At 42.1% G+C, this 23,929-nt stretch overlaps 1 long non-coding RNA gene across 1 annotated transcript; it reads right to left on the bottom strand.

The window, feature by feature from the left end:
- Positions 1–809: 809 nt before the first annotated feature.
- LOC143413691 (uncharacterized) lies at positions 810–18,526 on the bottom strand. The gene is made up of 3 exons (XR_013094297.1): positions 18,175–18,526; positions 1,006–3,817; positions 810–919 (listed from the first exon to the last, which is right to left on the bottom strand). It is a non-coding gene; the product is annotated as an uncharacterized LOC143413691 (long non-coding RNA).
- Positions 18,527–23,929: the final 5,403 nt, after the last annotated feature.

Raw genomic sequence — 23,929 nt, 5'->3', positions numbered from 1 at the left:
GTGCAAAAAATGTGCTTAAGCAATCAGAAAAAACTGTAAGTCTTGAGCTCTTTTATTTTGATGTACTAGAATAAATTATTTAGTGCACACACACCAAACAAGGAGAGAAGTTTTCACATATCTGTGTTATAAACAAAGGCTGATTGCCTTCCGACTCTCCAGCATGCAGCTCCAGCTGTAACAAGAACTACAAAGACCAATTTGTACCAAACGTCATATGGTCGATTGTGTGTTGCGCTCAGATAATGCAGCAGAGATAAAATTTGAAACTTCTGCTTTGACGTCAACAGAAATTAGTGGAATGACCAAACACGTGTGCTGCAGATGGGACTTTCACAGAGTCGACACACTGACGTGTTTTTGTAAAAGTCCACTTCCAGGAAATTTTTCTGACCCACTCTGCTCCATCAAAGGCTGTCTTCCTATTTTCCTGCCTTTATTAAGCTCCTGCATTAAAGAAGAAATGTGGCTCTGTTGGAAGCAAAGGAGTCACTTCTTAAAAGCACTCTTAGTCGTCTGAATAACACCCACCTCAGCCACATTTGCTTTTGTGCTCAGAGTTGCTGTCATTAAGCCAGCCAAAAGAAAACTCATTTCCATCTCTCTTATTGCCTTTCATATGACTTTCATCAAATCCAGCAGTCGAGATTTCTTTGTCAACAAGGAGCTAAAACGCCCGAGCACTGACAGAAAAATTATTCAGTCATTACATGAGCCAAGCTGAGACATGCCAGGAGAAGAAAAGCCCATGAAATGGTATTATCTGCTTCAAAATGACTGTTTTATTGGTTTCACAATTAATTTTCCTGCCTGTTTATTTTTCGAGTCGTGTGTTTTTAAATTGCTTTGCTTTTCATATTTGACCTGTCTTGTCATCGTCCTGTCGCCCTTTTGTGGAGCACTCTGAAGTCTCCCAACTCTGATTGAGAAATAATAAAACAACATTAAAGTGATGAATAAAAGATTGTAATAAGGAGGCATCCCATACCAGATGAGAGACCTCACCAAGGACGTGTCCAGGGGGCTCGCTGTGATGTGAAGGAGCTGTGGCTCTGCTCTTCAGCCTCTCTGGAGCTGCGTCCGCTCTGAAAGCGACATGGTGACCAGATGGCGACATTCTGCGTCTTCACGCTAGTCACAAAAAATAGTTGGGACCAGAGACAAACTTTTCTCAACTCCCAGAGAAGAGACTGAAGCAACTACCAATGTAAAGAATAACATATTTGCCACACTAACATGCGTCTCAGATCATCAAACACATTTTAATATTAGACAAATGTAACCTGAATAATAAGTTCAGTTTTTAAAGTGAAGCAGGCTAAAAGACTTCAAAGCAGCACGATCTAAAGGAAGAGCTGCGAAACAAACAGTCTGAAAGGTTACAGAGACGTGTAAGGCTGTGAGACTGCAGTGAGAGCCACACATGGAGGAAACCTGGAACAGTGCTGAAGATTCCCGGGAGCGACTGAGCGGTCTACCAAAATTACTCCAAGAGTCCATCGACAACTCATTCATGAGGTCAAAGAAGAATGCAGAACAACATCTAAAGACCTGCAGGCCTCACTCAGCTCAGTTAAGGTCAGAGGTCATGATTCAACCATAAGAAAGAGGCGGGGCAAAAATGACCTCCATGAGAGAGTCCCAGGAGAACACAAATGCTGGTCTCACATCTGCCAACAAACATCTGGATAATACTCAGAGACAGAAGCAGAACTTTCTGGAAGGTCTTCCATCAAACATGATGGAATATCACAGCAGTCAAACATGGCGTTGGCGCGATGGTCTGGGACTCATTTCCTCATGAGCCATCGTGCAAAATCTTATGTGGGATGAAAGAACTCGGCTAGTTGATCCAAAGTCATGAAGCTGAAACTTTAAAAAGACTGGACTCACATCAGTCTGGGTGTTTCTATCAGCAGTCTACGAAGACATGGGGAACAAAAGGATCTGAGTGCAAAGTGATTATTGAGAATCATACCTGCAGGAACACCATTAAACTCCTTTATACAAGAAAGACTTTGAAGGTAAGCTCCTACCCTGTGCTTCCATTCTGCCTATTTCACTGTACAGTGGCCATTATCTCTGTGATTGCTTAATGTTAGTTGAGCAGTATGAACAGAGTACTCGGTAATTACCAGCAGAGAACATCTCGTCTCTAATTTCCCTGCTCCATTTGATTCATTAAAGTCTTGCAGTTATGTTTTGTAAGGAGAACATGAAGAGTTTAACTCTGAGAGCGAAATATAAGCAGGCAGGGTGAGTGTTAGACAAGAATTTCACAATAAAAGCACAGCTTTAACCCTTGAACAGCTTTTACAGCTTCTCAGAACAATTCAGCACATTTCACCTCAGCCAGCATATTTTTCCTGAATCCCTAATTACAGCCTTTCATCAAACATGAAGAATCAGCGTTTCTGACTGAAACAAGGCTCATTGTTCTTTGTTGCCGCTTTGCAGAAAAGAGTTTAGACGTCGACATGTCGGTTCTGATCCTCGCAGCTCGCAGACAATATCACCGGGCGGTATTTTGGCAGCTTTTCCTTTTCCAGGCGTGACGGGTTTTGTCCAAACCTGCAAGGCCATGGGAGCTGACTGCCTAACACAATGAAAGAAGAAAGTAATTTAACAAGTGGTCCCTTGATCTCTTCTCAGTCTGCTTCCTCGTGTTTCTATTTGTTCATATCCAAACTGATCCCTCCTGTTGCTGTTTTCTTTGGCTGCCTCATTTTAATCTTTCTGCATCTCCTCTCTCTGATCCATTGTACACTGCAGCTGTACCACAATTACCTCAACAGAAAAGGAAAAATCCACATAGAAACTCACAGCTTTATGCTTCTTAATCCATTTCTGATATTTCCGTAGAAACAATTGGACATAATTCTGTAAGCATCTGTTTTAAAGGTATTTAAAAAAGGTACAGCTAGTTGTTATATCGGGTACGCTCTTTTAAAAAACACTGCGTCCTTGATACCGTGACTGATATTGTAGACTTTACAATCAGCTCTCAGCCTGACATGAACAAACTCACTGCCAAAGGAGAAAAAAACAGATAGTTGTTTTGAACAGGATCGTCAGTTCTCCCTGCTCATATTCAGAACACACATATTTCATTTTTAGGATCTCTGTGGTGCTGATGACCCAGTTTGATCCAAGCTTTGGCCGTGGGACAGATGGCCTCTCTGTGCTGACAGCTGGTTTATGAGTATGAGCGTTTGCATTGATATACCAAGTCTGATTTTCACCAAATGTGTAAAAATCATGGTGAAAATCCCCACCACCAACCTGTGGGCTGCACGGTGTGCTCATTTAGGTTTTATACTTCCTGTGTTCGTGAGGCCATCAGAGTCCCAGCCACGTAAATTTGGTCAATGGACAGTGAGCGAGAACGTCTTTTTACATTTACATTACAATGCACCGATGATCTGCCCAGGCAGTGGACTTCAAAGAGTCTCTAGCTGTTTGTGTCCATCCAAAGAATAATCCATACTTGTTAATTTATAAAAAGAGGATTCACCCCCCCCCCCGGGTCGCTACTAAAAAAGAAGCCTACATGTTGGACTTGGTTTCACTTTCATCTGAAGAAGCTCCCAGTTGTTGATGATCAGTATGTTTCAAAAAAATGACACCAATAACTATCAACTATAGTTTCAGGACTTATCTGAAATCCAAGGTAGGACTTGAATCAGTTCTTCAGGCAATTCCCATAATCCGTTCTCATGGCTGGCCGCACAATTTCACCATCATTCAGGTTCTTATTTGGCCTGGGCTTGCCGTCACTGGTTCCTCCAGGATCCTTTGTAGCAGTTGAAAAAACAGTCTACACAAACAGTGCAGGACAATGAATTTCTATTCTATACTGGGTTCTTAACATGAGCCCATTAACTTCTTTTCCTCCAAAATGGATCTTAACAAATATTATACATCATGTATAACCAAATACTTAAGAGTGTACTTTGATTACCAATGTATTAATAACAAATATTTCTCTTAGCTTTTCCAAGTTGCCACAGTTACAGTAACTTGTTTTTAGCTGTAACAAATTATTTTATCACAATTATGTCAAAATAAAGAACATAAGCAACTTAAACAGTAACAATCACTGTTTACAATGAAAGTGACGTTTATCATTCTTACCTCTTAATTACTTAATTTACAGTACAAATACTTTTAAACCTGAGATGCGCTGTTTCTATTAAGACTGAAACATTTTAATATAAACACAGCAAGTACTTATATTTGAATGATATGGCTTGTGGTGTGGTTGGCTAACCGCACATAGCAGCTAGCATCACACCTAGCATCGGCAGTAACATATGTAGCTTAGAACACTCAACACTTACACCACACCGTAAGGAACAACAAGATAATGTGTGCCCTGGCTCATGTGTGCCCAGCCCAGTTTTACTCTTTAAGTGTGTGTGTGTGGGTGTGTGGGTGTGTGTGTATGTATCCATGAACGTTTATGTTAATGAGAGTGTGGGGAGTGAGTTGGAGGGCGGGGTGGGCTGCTTTTAACCATGTAAAGCACTTTGTGCTACATCTTTATATGAAAAGTGCTTTATAAATAAAGATTGATTGATTGAAGTACAACAACACACTACATTCTCATAGCTCCCGATTGTTTTGTTTTTTTAATTGTTTCTGAGCTAAATCGGCTAGTAAAAGACATTATCTAAACTTAACAGTTAGCTAACGAAAACATGTGACTGACCGGGATTTTCCAACACAATGGCTGAATAGATGTTATTCCCTTTGTGGCCAGAGTTCATGGCCTAATAAATTAGCAGCTTATTAGCATTGCTATGTAAAAACTATTTGGTCTCATTAACTGGTTTGCAGGACTGCATGTCGAGATACTTTGTGCCGTGCTCCGACTGTGTTGCCCTTAAGGCATTTCTCTGAATAAATAGGTTCATAAGTTTGAAATAAATAATTCTAAAAAGATTTGCCATTAAAAAATTTATATGTGTTGTTAAAATGAATAATTCATGCTTTACATACATTTTAGTTAAAAGGAAAATATCACTAAAATGTATTTCCTGTTCTGGCGGGGCACTTCCGGTTCCGGTCAAGCACTTCCGGTTTTGGTCAAGCACTCGGTTTTGCTGAGAAATTGGTCGTGTCCAAATTCATGGGCTGCATCCTCCTGAGGCCGCATTTGTAGACCGATTACGTCACAGCGACGCGCCGAAGGCTGTCCAAATTCGTAGACTCCTCCGAATGTAGCCGACAAATGCGTCCTCCTTTTCCCTGAATTTGAAGGATGGGTCGGGTGTGTCCTTCGTGGCCTACCATATCCCAGAATTCATAGCGCGGCCCAGCCAAACTCCAGTTTCCAACAATGACGGCCGCTACTAAGCTTTAAAATTACTCATACTAATTTTTCTGGGTCACAAAATAAACTTTTAACATATTTTCAGGCGAGAAAGTAGCTGTGTAAACATCAAATATCTGCTCGGTTTATCAAGATATCGCATATTTGCAAAAGTGCTTCGACGTTTTCGGAGGCGTCTGCTACCCACCAGCTCGATAGCTAGCCGGGAGCTCGAGGGTTACTGATGCGGCCGAGAACGGCACAACTCCCGGCACATCATTTTCAGATCACCGCAGACTTTCGCTGCTCGGGTTAAACGTAATATATATAAGTCACTTAGACAACCTAAAAATGTTATTGTTGGGCTTTTTTCACTGTTTTGTTTGTTCATGATTAAATCGGTTTGGCTGAGATTAAAGTTATTAGATTAGATTAGATAAAATAAAACTTTATTAATTCCCCGGGTGGGTTCCTCCTTGGTTTTTACACAGCTGACTAAACGTCAAACAGAAAACTGATTAAACAGAAGTATGAGACAGTCGAGAATTTACGCCAGTGTCCCGTTATATTTTAGATAGCAAAGAGCAGACGGCTGAGTTTATTAAACTCCACCGAGACAGCGGTGACCCTAATCAGAAGGCTAGACCGTCCAATTTCACGGCCGTTTACTTCCGGCCTACCCGACCTTCTGAGGACCTGGCCCACGTAGACCGCGAAGGCCGGGTCCTCAGGAGGATGCAGCCCATGAATTTGGACACGACCACAGGCTCCTCATGCTAAAGGCAGTATGGAGATGTAATCAAATGCCATCAAATGCCATGAAAAAAAATCCTCTCCAGTGGTCACGCTGAGGTGGCCCCCCCACTGGAAAAGGGAGAAGAGTGTTGGTATCTTCCAACATTTGGAGTCTACCACCCACAAAAACCCAATCAGATCAGGGTTGTCTTCGATTCTAGCGCCCAGTACTTGGGTGTCTTACTTAACAATGTCCTCCTTACTGGCCCTGATTTAAACAACACACTTGTCGGAGTTCTTCTCCGTGTCACGGGGTGAAACGGGACAAGTTATTTAGAGTTTTATTGTGCATGTTTTGCAATGTTTTATCTGTTTTAATATTTTAATATTGTATATTGGGTTTGTTTGTATGAGCTTTATTGCATGTTTTTATCTTATTTAAATTGAACACCTGTCCTGGAAAGACTCCGCCCCTACCTGATAATAAACTGTTCACACCTGCGAGAGATCCCAGAGAGGCCAATAAGAGGGCCTGGCAGACCAAAGGAAGCAGTTCGACCGAGAGGCTAGAATGACGGCCAGGAGTGAGTGGTGCCAGGCGGCGGCGGCGGCGCCTGCAAGCCGAAGGGGCTGGTGGAGCTGGGCGTTAGGAGAACGGACAGTACCAGCGCACAGGGCACCAGTGCAGAGAGTGACAGTACCAGCGGGGAGAGCGGAGACAGCACCAGCGGAAGGCACGGGACGGCTGTGTGGCTTTGCAGTTTTTAAGAAGCGGCGGGCGGAGTTGAGAGCTCTGCCCACCCGGGGTAAGTCTTTGACTTATCCCCTTTTATTGAATAAAAACTGCCGGAAGAATAGTGACTGCCGCTCCTCCCTTTCTCTAGCATATCAAGACGCGAATGCGGAAAGGAAGGAGAGGACTCCGCTGGGTTTCCCTTTTACTTCGCTGGATTTCTTAACTCCCTGGGACTTTTATGCTGTGGTGGATTCCACTGGACTTTTAATGTTGTGTTTTACTGATTTTTATTGTGTTATCCCTTGGCCAAGGTTGTTTTAATTTATCTTACATTTTTAACTATTTAAATATAATAAATTATATTTTTAATCTTACAGTTTAAATTGTGTGTTTCCCTTGGCGGCTCCACTGCTCTGCCCGTTTTTAGGAAGGTCTCCTTCCTTTTAAAAACACAAAACATCTTGGAAATAAATCAGCCTTTCCGCTCCTCCGGACAGAAAGTGTTGCAATCATGGCAGATATACAGCAAATGTTTCACTGTTTTATGGTACGCGAAGACCACCGCAACTTCCTCCGTTTTCTGTGGCATAGGGACAACGACCTAAACAAAGAAGTTGTTGAGTACCGGATGAAAGTCCACGTGTTTGGCAACTCAACATCCCCCACTGTTGCCATTTATGGACTACGCAAGGCCATCAGAGCAGGTTCGAAAGACTATGGTGCAGATACAGTAAAGTTCGTGGAGAGGCACTTTTACGTATATGACGGCTTGATCTCTGTCCCCTCTCCTGCTGAGGCTATAGACTTGCTTCAAAGAACACAAGCCTCACTCGCTGAATCCAACCTATGCCTGCATAAGTTCGTTTCCAACTCTCAGGAAGTTATGCAGGCCTTCTGCCCAGAAGATTGTGCTCCTGTCATTAAAAACTTAGATTTAAGTGGTGAAGAGACACAATCCCAGCGAAGCCTTGGACTCATTTGGGAAATAACAAGAGACACATTCACTTACTCAGTGGCCACCTCAAGCAAGCCATTCACTCGCCGTGGCGTATTGTCCTCTGTCAATAGCGTCTTCGATCCCCTGGGCCTATTGGCACCCGTTACAATCCAAGGAAGGGCCCTACTCAGAGAGCTTACTTCAGAATGTTCAGATTGGGACGTACCCCTTCCAGAGGACAAACAAAGCAGATGGGAAATGTGGAGAAATTCCCTTCAGGATTTAAGAGAACTACATGTTCCCAGAACCTACACATCCACCTCACTAAGTCGAGCAAAGCGAAAGGAACTGTGTTTATTCTCAGATGCATCTACTAAGGCCATAGGAGCTGTAGCCTACTTAAAGGCAGTTCACACAGATGGGAAGGTCGAGGTTGGGTTCATAATGGGCAAAGCAAAACTAGCCCCCCTGTCAGAACCTACAATACCAAGACTTGAACTATGTGCAGCCGTCTTGGCAGCAGAAATGGCTGACCTCATTCAAGATGAGTTGGACTTAGACTTTGATGCAGTGCACTTCTATATGGACAGTAAGGTAGTGCTTGGCTACATCTGTAATGAGTCAAAAAGGTTTTACACATACGTTCACAACAGAGTACAGCGCATTCGCCAGTCATCAAAGCCAGAACAGTGGCATTATGTGCGCACAGAGGAAAATCCAGCAGACCATGCGTCTAGGTCACTGTCGGCATTCCAACTAAAAAAGTCCACCTGGTTCACCGGACCACCCTTCATCCACCGTCCTGCCGCAGAGACAACACAACTGAGTGGAATGTTTGACCTGATTGAACCAGATAAGGACTCAGAAATTAGACCAGAAGTAAAAACCTACGTCATTCACCTCCAAGTACTCATCTGTAAGCGTTTTGAGCACTTTTCTACCTTTCAGTCTCTAGTCAGAGCCATAGCAAATCTTATCCACATTGCAAAGTCCTTCAATGGGACTAATCCAAACAAAAAATGCAAAGGCTGGCACAAATGTCATCTGCCTCAAACTCCAGAGGAGATTGCTCAAGCAAAAACTGTCATCTTCAAAGAGACACAGAAGGCATACTTTGAGAAGGAACTTTCTGCCCTTGATGCTGGGAAGTCAATCTCAAAACAGAGCCCCCTCAAGAAGCTCAGCCCAATGTTACAGGACAGTCTCATTTCTGTTGGAGGCCGACTCAAACATGCAGAAATTGAGAGTGTTGAAAAAAGCCCAGTAATTCTTCCAAAAAACAGTCACATCTCCCTTCTGCTCACTCGCCATTACCACGAGCTAACAAGGCATCAAGGTCGGAGCAATCAGAGCTGCTGGGCTGTGGCTTTTAGGCAGCAAAAAACTAGTCAATTCAGTAATCCACAAATGTTTAACCTGCCGCAAACTACGTGGAAAACAAGAACAACAACTCATGGCGGACCTACCACCTGAACGCCTAAAAACATGTCCTCCTTTCACCTACGTCGGCCTTGATGTCTTCGGACCGTGGTCCATAACAACCAGGCGTACCAGGGGCGGAGTAGCTGAAAGTAAGCGGTGGGCCATCATGTTTACCTGCATGAGTTCGAGAGCTGTGCATATTGAGGTAATCGAATCTCTGGACACATCCAGCTGCATAAACGCCCTCCGCCGCTTCTTCGCTCTGAGAGGCCCCGCCAAACAGCTGCTATCTGACCGTGGCACAAATTTTATTAGCACTTCAAAGGAACTTGGAATGGATAAATCACTCCAACAGTACCTAACTATCCAAGGCTGCAGTTGGGAGTTTAATCCACCACATGCATCCCACATGGGAGGCTCTTGGGAGCGCATGATCGGAGTCGCCCGCAGAATCCTGGACTCCATGCTACTACAAAATAAGGTTCAACTGACTCACGACGTGTTATGCACACTCATGGCTGAGGTTACAGCCATAATAAATGCAAGGCCGCTCGTCCCAGTGTCCTCTGATCCAGAGAACCCTTTCGTCCTATCCCCTTCAATGCTCCTTACGCAGAAATCTTACCTCCTATCCCCACCTGGAGACTTTTCGGATAAAGACCTCTACAACAAACAATGGAGACGGGTCCAAGTCCTTTCCAACTAGTTCTGGACACGCTGGAGGCGAGAGTATCTACCCACATTGCAGCAAAGGCAGAAATGGACCGGATCGCGCAGAAACCTCCAAGTTGGCGACCTGGTTCTGCTCAAGGACAAGCAGGTTGCACGAAACAGCTGGCCCATGGCCAGGGTCACTGCCACATTCCCAAGCAAGGACGACCGAGTAAGGAAAATTGAAGTAAAGACATGCAATCAAGGGTGCATAAAGACATTTATGCGACCAGTTACAGAAGTTATCCTCCTCATGCCAAAGAACTGAATGCATAATGTTTGTTTAGCATAGTGGCCTTCCGAGGCCAGGCAGGGAGTGTGTTGCCCTTAAGGCATTTCTCTGAATAAATAGGTTCATAAGTTTGAAATAAATAATTCTAAAAAGATTTGCCATTAAAAAATTAATATGTGTTGTTAAAATTAATAATTCATGCTTTACATACGTTTAAGTTAAAAGGAAAATATCACTAAAATGTATTTCCTGTTCTGGCGGGGCACTTCCGGTTCCGGTCAAGCACTTCCGGTTTTGGTCAAGCACTCGGTTTTGCTGAGAAACAGGCCCCTCATGCTAAAGGCAGTATGGAGATGTAATCAAATGCCATCTACTCCGAATTATCAGGCTGGAACGCCGTAACTTACTTTATATGATAGTTCATACAGATAGCTTTGGATATTAATGTATATTTTGTTAACATGAATGTTTTAGTAAGAGTAATGCACTTTATTGATGTAAACATGCTTCTGCCTGTTGAGATGGAGTTTATTTTCTGTCATTTCAGTTTTCACCACATGTTCATGGAGACAATTAAACAAGCTGCAACTAAACTCCAGGGTCTTCATTTGTGGTTTAACTCGGTGTCACCAACATCCTCGTTGAAAACACTACACCGACACACACTTGACGGCCATTAGAGGGAGGATCTCACAGGTAGAGACAGACAATGCTTCCCTTGCACGAGATGCAAGGTCAGTGTAGCTGCCTCAAAGCACCCCCATGTGACAATAATAGGCAATAGCCCTCGATGACAAAAGGGGATTTATTAGCCCTGTATTTCGCATGGGTTACATATTAAAGCTATAAATTATCTTTCTTTCCAGCTGCCTTCAAATATACAGAAAGTCGAGCTAATATAAATTAAGAAAACCCAGATTAGTCGGTAATAATAAACTAAATGTTATTAAAATAATAAAAGTAGTCATCCGCCGCTATTAGTGCTTCATTTAGACCTTTGGTGACAGCCTCATATTGTATTGACAGAATTAGTAGATTGGTAGATTTGCACTTTGTGGGTTTGATTATCCTCCTGCTACCTGCTGACGTATCAGCCGTTTCCAGTAGTGGTGTGTGACATTGCATATTTTGGTATCGATCCGATACCAAGTAAATACGGGCCAGTATCGCCGACACCAATACCGATACCGATACTTTTCAATAAATAAGGTGGATGCCTCATTGAATTGCTAAATCGGAATTAATTTTCATGACCTTAAGTGTTTTTTGTGATTTTTCCTTTTGTATTATTAATTACTTAAAACCCAGGACATAATTAGGAGAAATAATTTATTTATAATTAAATAAAAAATGCTTTATTATTGTGGCGGGCCGTGGTCTGCGATGCTGCTGCAGATGAGATGGACTCATGTGGAGAAGGGAAATTATTTTACTGCTATTGTTAAATAATTGTCATTATTACCATTGCATTAATAATATAATCTGGAGTTTATATTATTAATGCAATGGTAATAATGACAATTATTTAACAATAGCAGTAAAATAATTTCCCTTCTCCACATGAGTCCATCTCATCTGCAGCGCATGAGAGGACTATGCTTTCGGTTTTGTGTGTCATTCAGCTTTATAACTATTGTTTGCAAATGTGGATAAATGTCTGCAATTAAAATGCTGGCTTAGTAAATAATAACATTGTAAATATATGAATGGTGACAGCGTTTCAAAATAGAATATAAGAATTGTTTGTGTTTAAAACCAACGTTTAGGTAAGAAGATTTAAGGTGGATTTGAAGGCATAAACAAAAAATAAAAGGGTTACAGTCTGCAAGTGTTGTTAATTCATGAGCTGACTGGATGCAGAGTAAGTGGAGTGGTCATCCTGAGAGGATTGAATGATACTCTAACTCTGTGGTCAAGTCAGACATAGGTTTTAAGTAACCATGAGCCACTAATAAGCGTGACAGATTAATGAATATGTGTAAATTGAACTTGTTAAATAGCCTTAATAGAAGTAACTCAATGAACACGCAATAAAGTGGACTTTTTAGGGGTAGTTTACCATTGATACCATAAAAAGCAACTTAATTAGTAGTTCAATAACAAATTTTAAAGATAACCTTTGTTATTTGATAAGAGAGAGAAAAATTCAGGTTACATATAGTAAATAAATAAGGGAATGTTAATCTCTGCGTCATTCCACACTGAAATTTCAATTGTAGGGGATCATTTGGAGGTGAATTGTGTAGGACACGGGGAGACAGAAGAATCTCCCCATGAGTTTTCGGTGTGCATAGAAATTGAGGAGGCTGAACTGGAAGCCTGCCTGGGTCGTTGTTTTTGTTTATTTGAGGGTCTGCTGGAAATTTGTGAGAACGACCACCTTGATATGTGGGAGCCTTCTCGGGCAGCGATTTTTTTGTTAAACATGTGGCAGGCTGTGCAAACTGGAGAAAGCTTTGACATGATGAATAAAGGTGTGAGAGGTATTTCTTTGGTGATGTAAAGTAGGAGGTTTTAAAGTTTGAAAGTGTTTTTAATTTGAGAGAGGCATGAGTGATGTTATAAGAGTTTGAGTTTCTTTTTCTTTCAGTTTAAAACACATAAGTACATACACTTGGTGCACCTGTTTACTCTTTGACTTTATTAAAACAGACGGTGTATTTCAGTTTGAATTTCAGTAATTATATGTTGATATGGTAATTTAGTTTTATGTTAGGTGAATGAGATGTCCATCTCTGCGTCTTGCAGGATTGAAAGTGAAAGTTGAAGGTTGTGATGTGAATGCTGTGAGTACTCGATTTGAATGATTCTGTGTGAGGTGTACAAAATACTAAATAATAATAACACTATGAAAGTTGATAGTAGAGTGAGTGCAAGGTGATGTGTGAACAGAGGAAGTCTGAGAGAGAAGTGTGTGCGTAGGCAAAATGCAGAGTGTGTGCGTGAAATAAGGGAGTATTGTTTTTACATCAAGGTTTAGTAGAACTAAAGTAGAACGTCACAAACAAACAAAAGAAGGTAAAATGAAGAGAGAAAATAACTGACAATTACATTAATGAATAGAGAACACACATACACAAAGTGCCATATGTGAAATTATTCTAGGAAGGAGTCAGAAGTGAGATAGTTTAATATAGGATGCAATGAAGGAAGCAGCTTACACTCCTTTAATTTCCAGAGCCAGTGTGTTCCCTGCCCTGGCCACTTGGGCCCCGTATCAGGCGAGTATGGAAGGCTGGATAGCCCATGACGGGTAAGATCCCACCTCGAAACCCTGGGACAACCTAAGGCAGGCACAGTCACGATTACTCGGCTTCAGTAAGAAGACGGGACCTGACGGGTAAGGCCGCTGGGCTGAGGCAGAGGGGGTAAGTGGCAAGTGGAGCCCTACCTTCTGGCTGAGGACAAGGAATGCTGCTATTTAAGGTAGGAAATCAGAATTTGGGTTAGTAAATTTGGGGAGGAGAAAATTGACTGTTTAAAGGCAAAATTATGAAGGAGTCTGACACACTGTAAAAAGCAACATATGCAAATTCACACACACAAACATAAAATGCATTAACCTTATAAAGACAAGACAAGCTCATGGAGTTTAATGCATAGATAAAGATTAAACCTGGCTAAGAACACAAACATATGTAATGAAGAACAGCTTGCTATTTTGTATGAATGATACAATGGTGTGAATGTTTAATAAAATACATTTGAGTTTGTAATTGAGGAATAGAAGAAGCCATATGACGAAGGAGCTTCCTGAGTGTGTGTGTGACTGTGACTTTCAGGAAGAGGAAGCATAGCAGAGACGAGAAGTGCAGATTGGGGTGGGGAATTTATAGTTTAGTGATTATATGATGTCGTAAGGGGTCTTATGCTGAATTTAAGTATGTTAAAGGGGGTGATTTTTGTTTGCAAATTGTGTGGTTTTAATGAGACTTTCGGTGTATTGAGGAGGTGAAATTATGTGGTGGCAAGACTTGTGTGTTTAAGGTTGTTGTGGTGATGGGTTGATTTTGTCAGTTAGGTTTGGGTTGGTGTTTTTGTTTTTAATAGAGGGAGTTTTAGGAAACATGGACATGTCTAAAAAATTGGGCCCATTATTTTGTAACAGTGCACCTAAAGAAAACCTGTCAGGTGACTTTGTTTTGTTTTTATGAGCTAACAATCAGCTCTATTTTTCATTTCTGTTTTAAGCAGGCCTGCAACAGTGAATAACGGCGCTGAAAACTCTCGGGAAGAGCAAATATAAGGCGGCTTTCCAGATTACAATTGGCTGAGGAGAGCTACCTGTGGGGACTGATCAAGGTCGTAAGTCCCTGTAAAAAGGATTTTATGCGAGTCAATCCAGTCCAAAAGCATAAAGAAATATTTTCCTATGGAAAATAAAAAATGACTGAGCTCATTTTGCTGAGGGTGGAGTATCTGATCGTGCGGGAAGCTCCACTATCAGGAAATACATGGTGTGACTGCATGTGAGTGAATGTGTGACTGAATGTGAGTGAGGATGAATTAATGTGGACAAACAATTTGCTTTTACCAGAGAAGATTTCTGTTTTGTTTTATTAAGTGGGGTTAGATTATGGGATTATAGTATATTGTTGGGAGAATGCCAAATGCTAAAGGGGAAATATTTTTTGATGTAACTCAGTTACCATTAATTGTAGAAACACATGACTGATAACTGTTCTGTTTTAAGTTTATTTTATGACATACATTGGATCATGAGTGGGGAAAACTGAGCATTTTTAAGTTTTGTATAGTATCTTGACACATGAAATGTATCAAGATAAAGGGGGGTTTAGGGTTTAATAATTTAATTGTTTAATAATTTAGGATCATTTTAGGACCTTTTGGGTTTTTGATCATTTGGATATGGTAAAACTGAAACTGTTATTTTTAAGTTAAGGTTAAAGGATTAAAAGTGAACTTGTCACGGTTTGCGAGGCAAGCCGTGTGGAGTTGTAGAAAAGGACCCAAGAGGCGGCAGCTCTGGTGCAGGTGAATATTTATTTACAACGGTGGGCACAAAACAGCACTGGTGGAAAAACAAGAAACCGGAAACCTAAACTGGGTAAGCTAATAACACAAACCAGAAACGAGACGCAGGGAGACCGAGGGGAAACAACACAGACAAACCAGCAACTACCATAACAGAAGACACAACTTAAATAGACCAAGAGTCACAAAGGGAAAAAACACTTAGGGAACACCACAATAGGACACCTGAGAAAACTTGGCCTAAATAAGGAGCGAAAATAGAAGGAACCAAGAATACTGGGCCAACATGGCCCAGGACCATGACAGAACTGAATCCTGTTTAGAAGATACAATGCCGGTTTTTCAAAGCTGTGAATAAATCTTAGAGGGAAAATTAGTGAGGGTTGAAGGAGTAGAACAGGTTTGATTTCTTTTTGATTTCTAGAAGTAGTGGTTATAATGTAGGCTTACACATACAGATATTACATAGGAGGTATTTTTAGGATAAAGGGGGAGCTTATAAATAGAAATGATTTTTATACATATTGCATTTTGTGCTTTTAAAGGAGTTGTGGCTCAAATTTGTCTCTGGAGGGTCACGAGCCTTTGGCTAGCGCTATGATTAGCCAATCTACTGTGAGGATAGTATGAGTTCATGAAGGATTGCACACGCTTACAGACACAGAGTTAAGAAACACACATGACAGTATTGATTCCAGGCAAAAGGCCTTAAATTCATTTAGCTTTTAACTGAGCTTAAAGAAGGACCAAAGAGGAAGGAAAGCATATATTTTGGTTAAGTCTGATAAATTAGAATTAGAAGGTATTGTTACATTAAAGGGAGCAAATGAAATAAAAAGGCTATACCAGAAACAGGTGATAACATAGGAAATGTGAGGTTAAAATGAAGTTAACACATAGGAGTTGTTTCAAGGCAGCATTTAGCTATGATGAAATGTATACAGGAGTAATTGCTTATATGCTTAAACTTAATTGATTAAAGTGGTTGTTTTCTTTTGGATCTTTTAGAGTAGAGGAACTTGCAGCAGCGACAATTTGTGCACAGGATGTTGATGATCACATAAGGGAAAAATAGAGCGAGCAACCGGACGTGAAAGCAGGGCTTAAAGAGTTTTAAAGTGATGAGGAACGTTGAAGAATGTACATAAATATAAGCCAATAAGTTAAGAAGATAATTAGGATCATGCTTTTGATTAAAGAGTCCCAAATAGGATAAGTTAGGGAGGTGCAGGAAAAGGTGTTTTGTTTCCTTTGCAGAAGATCGATCTCGGCGACCACAGGAGGGGCGAGGATCCTGGAGATCTCGAGGTCCGAGACCACCAGAGAGGGTCTGCGTGAGGACACAATGTATTGTGACCTCTGGTGGTCCAGAGGTCAAGAGAGGGAGTGTGGAGAAGGGAAATTATTTTACTGCTATTGTTAAATAATTGTCATTATTACCATTGCATTAATAATATAATCTGGAGTTTATATTGCATTCAGGGGTTGAACAGTGTGTGTCTTTCAGAAAGACTAAGTTGCAGGCTGACAGGAAGTTGCAGGTTTGCAGAGTGTGCCTTTTGCAGAACTGAAACCGAAAGCAGAAGCAGGAAGTTATTTTGAGCAGCAGTATGATCATTGCTTTAACAATGTAACAGATAGCTTTAAGAAGGCCTTAAGATGCTTATGCACACAGTTATTATGTTTAGTAGAGGTTCTTGATTAAAACATTTATTTAGTAAAAGTCATATCCATAGTTTCAGTTCGATTATTACACATACGAGAGTGGTTTCTGTCTCTCTGTCTGGTGAGGGGTCAGGAGCTAGTCGCGAGGTGAAACAGGGTGCAATTGTGGTTAGCACACAGACGCAGACACACACACACTTTTAGTTAGATTCATTTATGGGGGAAAGTTTAATTATGTTTTGCTGATGTTGCAAAGAGCAGTTTGTCGCAGAACTGCTGCTGAGGTGTTAAGATGACAAGCGAGCATCCGGCAGTGACAGGATGCACCTGTTATGAAGATGGAAGACGATGTTCTTTTAAACTGTGTTAAAAGGTCATTGTGGTTTTGATTTGACGTATGTATATATCCTGTCTGTGACGTATGAAGGGGCGTCAGTAATTCAAACCCTGATGCTATAAAAATCTGTGTATGCTCTGATTAAGTCGAGGACTACTGGCTGTCTGCGTACAGAGTGTCTTCCCACGCGTGTATTCATTAAAATCATTGTTTGACCAAAGACCTACTGGACCAAGAGTGGTGTGTACTCTCCTTCCTCAATTTTGAATCTTAACACTCACAATCATGCCTCACTGGCTTAAAACCTGTGCGCTGCTTGTGCTGTTGTTGTTTTTGGTGTTGATGTGTACATCTGGCAGCAGGAGGGCTGCAGCCGTTGAATGTAGGCTACTGTTACAGCAACCGAGTTGTCGTGCCAAACTAGGTATCCCCGACAGAATTTGTTTCCCCTGCGTCGGGAGCACACGCTGGACTGTCCAAATCACGGACAAACAGTATCCCACATTGTTGATTTTTAGTTCACAAACACTTCTTATAATGACTAACTACTCCTGACATTTTTGAGATGTTAGCTCTTTATACAACGAAGTTATAGCGGGATAATATCAGGTTGATCCTGCCACAATTTGTTCCCCCTGTGTAAATCACTGACAAACAGTATACCACATTGCTGACAGTGTTGGGAAGGTTACTTTTAAAATGTATTCCGTTACAGAATACAGAATACATGCCCCAAAATGTATTCTGTAACGTATTCCGTTACGTTACTCAATGAGAGTAACGTATTCTGAATACTTTGGATTACTTAATATATTATCGTGCTTTTTACAACAACGTGAATGTACTATTGCTGTGTGATTTATTACTATTACTGAAGGTCTGCGACTCCGAACTGTAGTAAAGGGACCTCTGACTAATACGGCGGGGTCCCTGTCGGCTCATAGCCGAAAAATAGCTTTACTTTGTTGTGTGGGTCAATTTTTCTTGCGAGAGACAGAGAGAGGCGTTGAAAGGCTGCTCCAACGGAACTTATTGTTTTCGGAGGAAAACACGAACACGGTGTACAGTCGAGTCTTAATAGCTTACTTACAACTGGGCTCGTCAGGCACTCTTCTTGGCTGCAGTGGTTATTATTATATTTACATGCTTCCATCTCCCGTTTTTCCTCGACGACAACTCGTACCTTTCCACTCTCCTTTTTCTCCCTCCTCGCGCTCACAGACACATAACGTGTATGGCAGTGCATTCTCCCTGCAACACGGACTACACTGGCCATGATGCTACATTCTTTAGAGCTATGCTTGTAGCATTCTGCCTGTTAGCTTAGCACAACAACAACAACGAAAAGGCGCTCTCTCACTGTAACAGGGCAGCCCTTAGCGGCTGGAAACACAGTGAGACAGACCAAGGCAAGTGTAGTGGAACAAAGTATTTATTTGCTATATGGCTCTCCTTAAAACAATTAACTTGTCGAGCTTCTTCACAGCACAAAAATCCCCTAATGACAACTGGCAGCCTTAAACATGTTCAGCTGTCACAGACTTAACCATTATTCCACTCTCAGGTAAATTCTTAAATCCCAACCTTCCACCACAGTATACAATATATCAATAAGAATAAATAAATACATAAATACATCTTCACATTTACATATTAATAAATATTTCACACTTTAATGTTACACAAAACCCAATATTATAAAAACCCAGAAACCCGAGCACAAAAAGATTCACCACACTCTTTACCCATGGTCTCTCCCGGAACCTTTAAATGGTGTCTTGCCCAAACACCTTGAAGAGGACACAGGCAAGAAAGGTGAGTAGTCATTAACTTACAAACACTTATTTGCACCACTTTTATCCCTAGATTTCACACACACATTTGCCTTAGTTTTCCTTATTGGTAAACCTTAATCACAATCTCAATCACCATTCTTCTCTCCTGACAGACAACCACCACATTCCTTGATGAGGAGCAGCTGTGCAGGATCTGAAACAAGGCCACCAACTGATTTTAAAATTCCCAATAAATAGTCAATAAATATTTAAACTTCTTGTGTGCAAATCCATGCTTAAAGTGCAATGCTACATAAAGTGCTTGATAAGGTGCTTTTAATAAAGTGAAAGGTGTGCTCTAAAGTGCTATACAGACAATACAATATAAATAAATGCAGTAAGGGAGTCCTCTTCCTTACACTCACCCAGGAAACACACAGTCGCAGAAAGAGAGAGAGAGCGTCGCCCTGTAACCATGGCAACCGTAACGCTGCCACCTGGAACGACAGAACGTAGCTGTCAAACAAAACCCAAACAGTCCTGACCCGCGACAAAATGAAACAGGAAAGTACCGCAGTGTAATCCATTTATTTCAACAAAGTAACTGTATTCTGAATACCACCTTTTTAAACGGTAACTGTAACGGAATACAGTTACTCATATTTTGTATTCTAAATACGTAACGGCGGTACATGTATTCCGTTACTCCCCAACACTGATTGCTGATTTTTAGTTCACAAACACTTCTTATTATGACGCATTACTGCTGAAACTTTGGAGGATTTAGCTCTTTATATAGTAAAGTTACAGGAGAATAAAAATAGTTATCAGCTAAAATGTTAATGGTTTGTTAAAATAATCCCATCTGATACCCCGTGAGCAATGAATATATAATTTTCTGTTGTAACCCTCAAACTGAATGGTAATGTAACGATACAAATTTTTCACTTTTTCACAAAATGAAAACATCAGTACTTCCTGCGTGCTCCCAGCACAGGGGAAACAAATTCTGTCGGGGATACCTACTTTGGCACGACACCGGGCCGATTCCAGTCTGAACGTCTCCTGCGTTGGGCGATACTTTCTTCTTTTTAATGTGACATTAACTGTGTCAGGGCTTTTTCACAGCGAGTAATGCTGTGGATGTTCTCTCAGCTGAAATTCACTTTCAGTGTCTTCATTCCGGCATGCCGTTTGTCTCTGCCCATTGGCGACTGTTGGGTCTGTGTTTCCACAAGCCCCGCTAGTTCTAGAGACTTATTCATCATGAAGAAAACAAGACAGTCGATCGATCAATCACTTGCGCAAGGGAGGCTTGTGTCCACCACGAAAATGACCCCGACTCTGACCTCCTCCTGCTGCCTTTTTATTGAGAGACAGTTCACACAAAACACGTCATAGCAAAGCAACGCCCACTTGGTTCTAAGACAAGGCATTGTATGTATATGTGTGAACTTCTGTAAGAATGTGTGTGTGTGTGTCAGACCTCCTGCTGACCAAAGGGTCGTAAACGCAGGAAGCTTACATCAAAAAGAAGCAGATCTTCCAAATAGGATGTATCTGCAATAAAACATTACAGCCCCCCAACCAGAACCTCGAGAATCTGGGGGGGAAGGACAGTGGAATCCCTTTCATCAGAGTTGGCAAGCATAGAAATGACAACATTTAACAATTCACCCTAACAGCGACCTTCAACATTAACCTTTACTGCTAATGTGTTAGCCTAACCAACTGTGGCTAGCTACCAGGTACTAATGCAGTTAGAAGCACCATTAAAGCAACTAATTTTATTAATTGCTTTTTTTGTTGATTTTTGTTGACTAATGTTGATATTTTGGGGTGTGTGTAAAGAACCAAAATTCCTTTTTTAAATGTAAAATCAACATTAGGAAAAGTGGGTGGAGGGAGGTTTGGAGTCTTCTCTCACCCCCATTCTCTGCGACCTGCTGGAGCAGGGGGGCTAGGAGGAGGAGTTGGCCGTCCGACTGCGGTCTGGAGTGTGGAGCCTTCCTGCTGCTGCGGAGTCGGGGCGGTCTGCCTCCCCCCACCGCAGGGAAAAGGGAAACACCACCTGGGTCTGGGTGCAGTTCCCCCCTCCAGGGGCGGGGGCACCTAGACCCGGTTTGTAGAGTACGCTTAGGGAGTGTGATCGTGTGTACAACGTCTCTTTATGTCTGTCTCCACGTTGGTTGAGTGTGGAGTAAGTGCATATGAGAGCATGAGGGTGGGAATGGATGTTTGTATCTGTGTGTGCCTGTATTTCTGTGTCTATATGTCAGGTTGGGTGTCAGGCGCCACCTCTCTGGGGACATCTCAGGCCCTCCAAGGTTTGGAGGCCTATCTCCCCCTACCACCACTTCCCCTGCCAGTGGCGGACTCCCTCAGACATCGGTGCGTTGGTGGTTCTTTGTGTCCGGGGATGGGCGTCCAGGTACACACCGGCTCACTCCTTGGCGGCCGCTTATCGGGGCCTGGAGCCTGGGGCTCGCTCGGGCCACTTCGGAGGTGGGGTGCCCCCGGCCTCTCGGCCTGGGGCTCAGTCACTCAGGCGCAGCAGGCTGCCGGCGGAGCTCACGGGCGCGTCACTGCAACTCCCCCTGGCTTCTGCTCCGCGGCTGCTGAGTGAGCCCTCATCTGGGACTCTCCTCAGCTCTTTCTGGGACAGTGGCGCAGCTGCCCCTCTGTTGGTCTTCCTTGGTCTCTTGTGTTCTGGGGGCCTCTGGATGTCTGGAGTTTTGATCTCCTCCACACCTGCTTCATGCCCTGGAGGACGGGGCTGTGGCCCCCCCACACCCTCTAGCAGATTATTACATGAAGGAACCTTTTAAAAAACAAAAAACAAGCGCGTCCATGCTCACAGGTGTACACACGGGTGATCACACCCACAAACTACACCCTTTTTGGCTCCTACCTCAAAGCACACTGTGTTCTGTTGATCTTATGTGCTGCACAATAATGTTTAACATTTAGTATTTACTGTCATATTCCCATATATCATTGTGATGTTGTTTATTCTATTACTCTTGTTCTCTTCTGCTTGCTTTCTTTTTTCTTTCTCAGCAGGTGACCCAGGTGATTGATATATGCTTTTTTTTTTTCTCTGCCCGTTCTGTTGGTTTTTGTCTTTTGCCCTTCTCCCCCGTCCCTCTTCTCAGCTGTTTCTCTTTCCCTCTTTCTTTCTCCCCTTCTTTCCCCCAGTCAAGTCTGTCCCGTATTCAATAAGTGAAAATAAAATAAACAATAAAAGGTGAATCAAATGGACCATTACGGCAAGGCTGGGATGGTCAGTTTGGTAAAGTAAATCCGTTGGGCATCTTTCTTTGCCTTTAGACAACAATTCTGAGGGCAAAAGAGCCAAACGGGACAGGCAAAAAAGAAAAAAAAAAAAAAAAAAAAAAAGGAAAAGCCTCCATGCTGCGGTTTGAGACCCTGCTAGTAAAGAATGTTCTGATGTCTGCGATGTTTTCAGCAGCTCCCACTATGTTCTGTCTGGAAATAAAAGGCAGCAAAAACCAATTTCAGTCCTCTGTGTCGTATGTTTACGGCAGGTTTTTGTTTGCTGAAAGTGGAAGATGTGTCTCGCCTTTTCTGTTTCACCAAATGAGCGCAACAGTCATCCTCTGGAGGAGAGCTTTAGAGATATGAGAAATGTCAAAGGGAGGAAGAGGGGTTTTTGATGGTTCCTCGTAACAATAGAGCCATTGTTAAGTCCCAAAAAGTCATATTTGTACAAAACTATGAAAGCAAACTATTACAGCTACATATTACATTCATTCTCTGTTCAACACATTCACACACTTCATCTGCCCCCTCATTTTAGACCTTTTCTTATTGTTCTCCTCCTTTAAAGGTGCACACACACTCTCACTTTGGGCTGTAATTAGAGGATCACGCTCTCATTTAGCAATTCCTCCTCTCTCCTCTCTCTGTATCAAAGCTTTTTGTCTCCAACTCTGTGAAAATCAGACGAACCCGGACGGAAGAAAGCATCCACTCGCTACATGTAGGCGTTACACTGATTGGCTCAAATCAACCATTTGCATTGAAATGTATCTTTCATCTTTAATTACACTGTATTTCAGTGCTTGTTATGCATGCATTGTGGGATTGGTCTCTTTTCTGCAAACCTCGCCAGGCAGAGGTTTTTATTTTATACTATACTATCAGGCTGGTGATGCATTCAGGTGACTAAATCACAGCATGAGTCAGTACAGTACTGGAAAAGCTCAGAATGGAAATAAATTACGAGTACTTTGGTTCGAATGTCAGTATCTAGACACTTTGTGATGATCGGCCTTTTACTGTTGAGTTTTATCACAGGCCAAATATTCAAGGTGACAGAAATGAAGAGCTGACAGACTATTTCACTGACTTATTTCTTTATTTCCTGGCACAGAATAAATAAAACTGGTGGGACAATAATAACGTATTATCATCACATCCTCCACAACAACACAACTCAGAATAAACATGTACAAATTTAGAAGTATGGAGAAATATACAGCAGACAAAAGTTTGGAGGATTTATGAAATGTGGAGCTCAAGAAGCTTTTCTTGTTAAAGCACTGATTAGCGCTCGAAACAGGAAACAGTCGTAGAGCGTTTTCCAGTAAAGACCAATCAGCTCATTCACTCTGTCCAAGGAGCATGTCAGCAGTCACCGCTGACATGCACCGCTCTTCCACCGAATCCCTCGATCCAGCCGAGAGAGGATCTGATAAGTGATCCCAGCCAGGACGAGGCTATCTCTCTCTCACTGCCTATCCTGGATAATCGGCTTTTCGGACGCTTTACAGCATGAACATCACATTCGATCTGGTCTGACCTGAAACCAATGGCTGAGACCTTTAGACTAATCAGGAAAGTGTTTGCTGAGGTCAAAGGGAAGAGATTTTCCACATACCTTCATAAACCTGCTGAGTCAGCACACTGGTTTTTCCGTGTTGATTTCACTGTTACTGCCCATGGTTCAAGGAGAGCAGGAGACACTTAAACCCACAAATACAGTCAAAACGTCAGAACTTTATCCCAGTCTAAACTCTGTCGAACTTCTTCAGTCATTCCATAAAA

Source organism: Maylandia zebra, linkage group LG2 (assembly GCF_041146795.1).
Source record: "Maylandia zebra isolate NMK-2024a linkage group LG2, Mzebra_GT3a, whole genome shotgun sequence".
Classification (NCBI taxonomy): Eukaryota; Metazoa; Chordata; class Actinopteri; order Cichliformes; family Cichlidae; genus Maylandia; species Maylandia zebra.
Note: the sequence above shows the minus strand (reverse complement) of the source record. Positions and strands in the feature narration are given on the sequence as shown.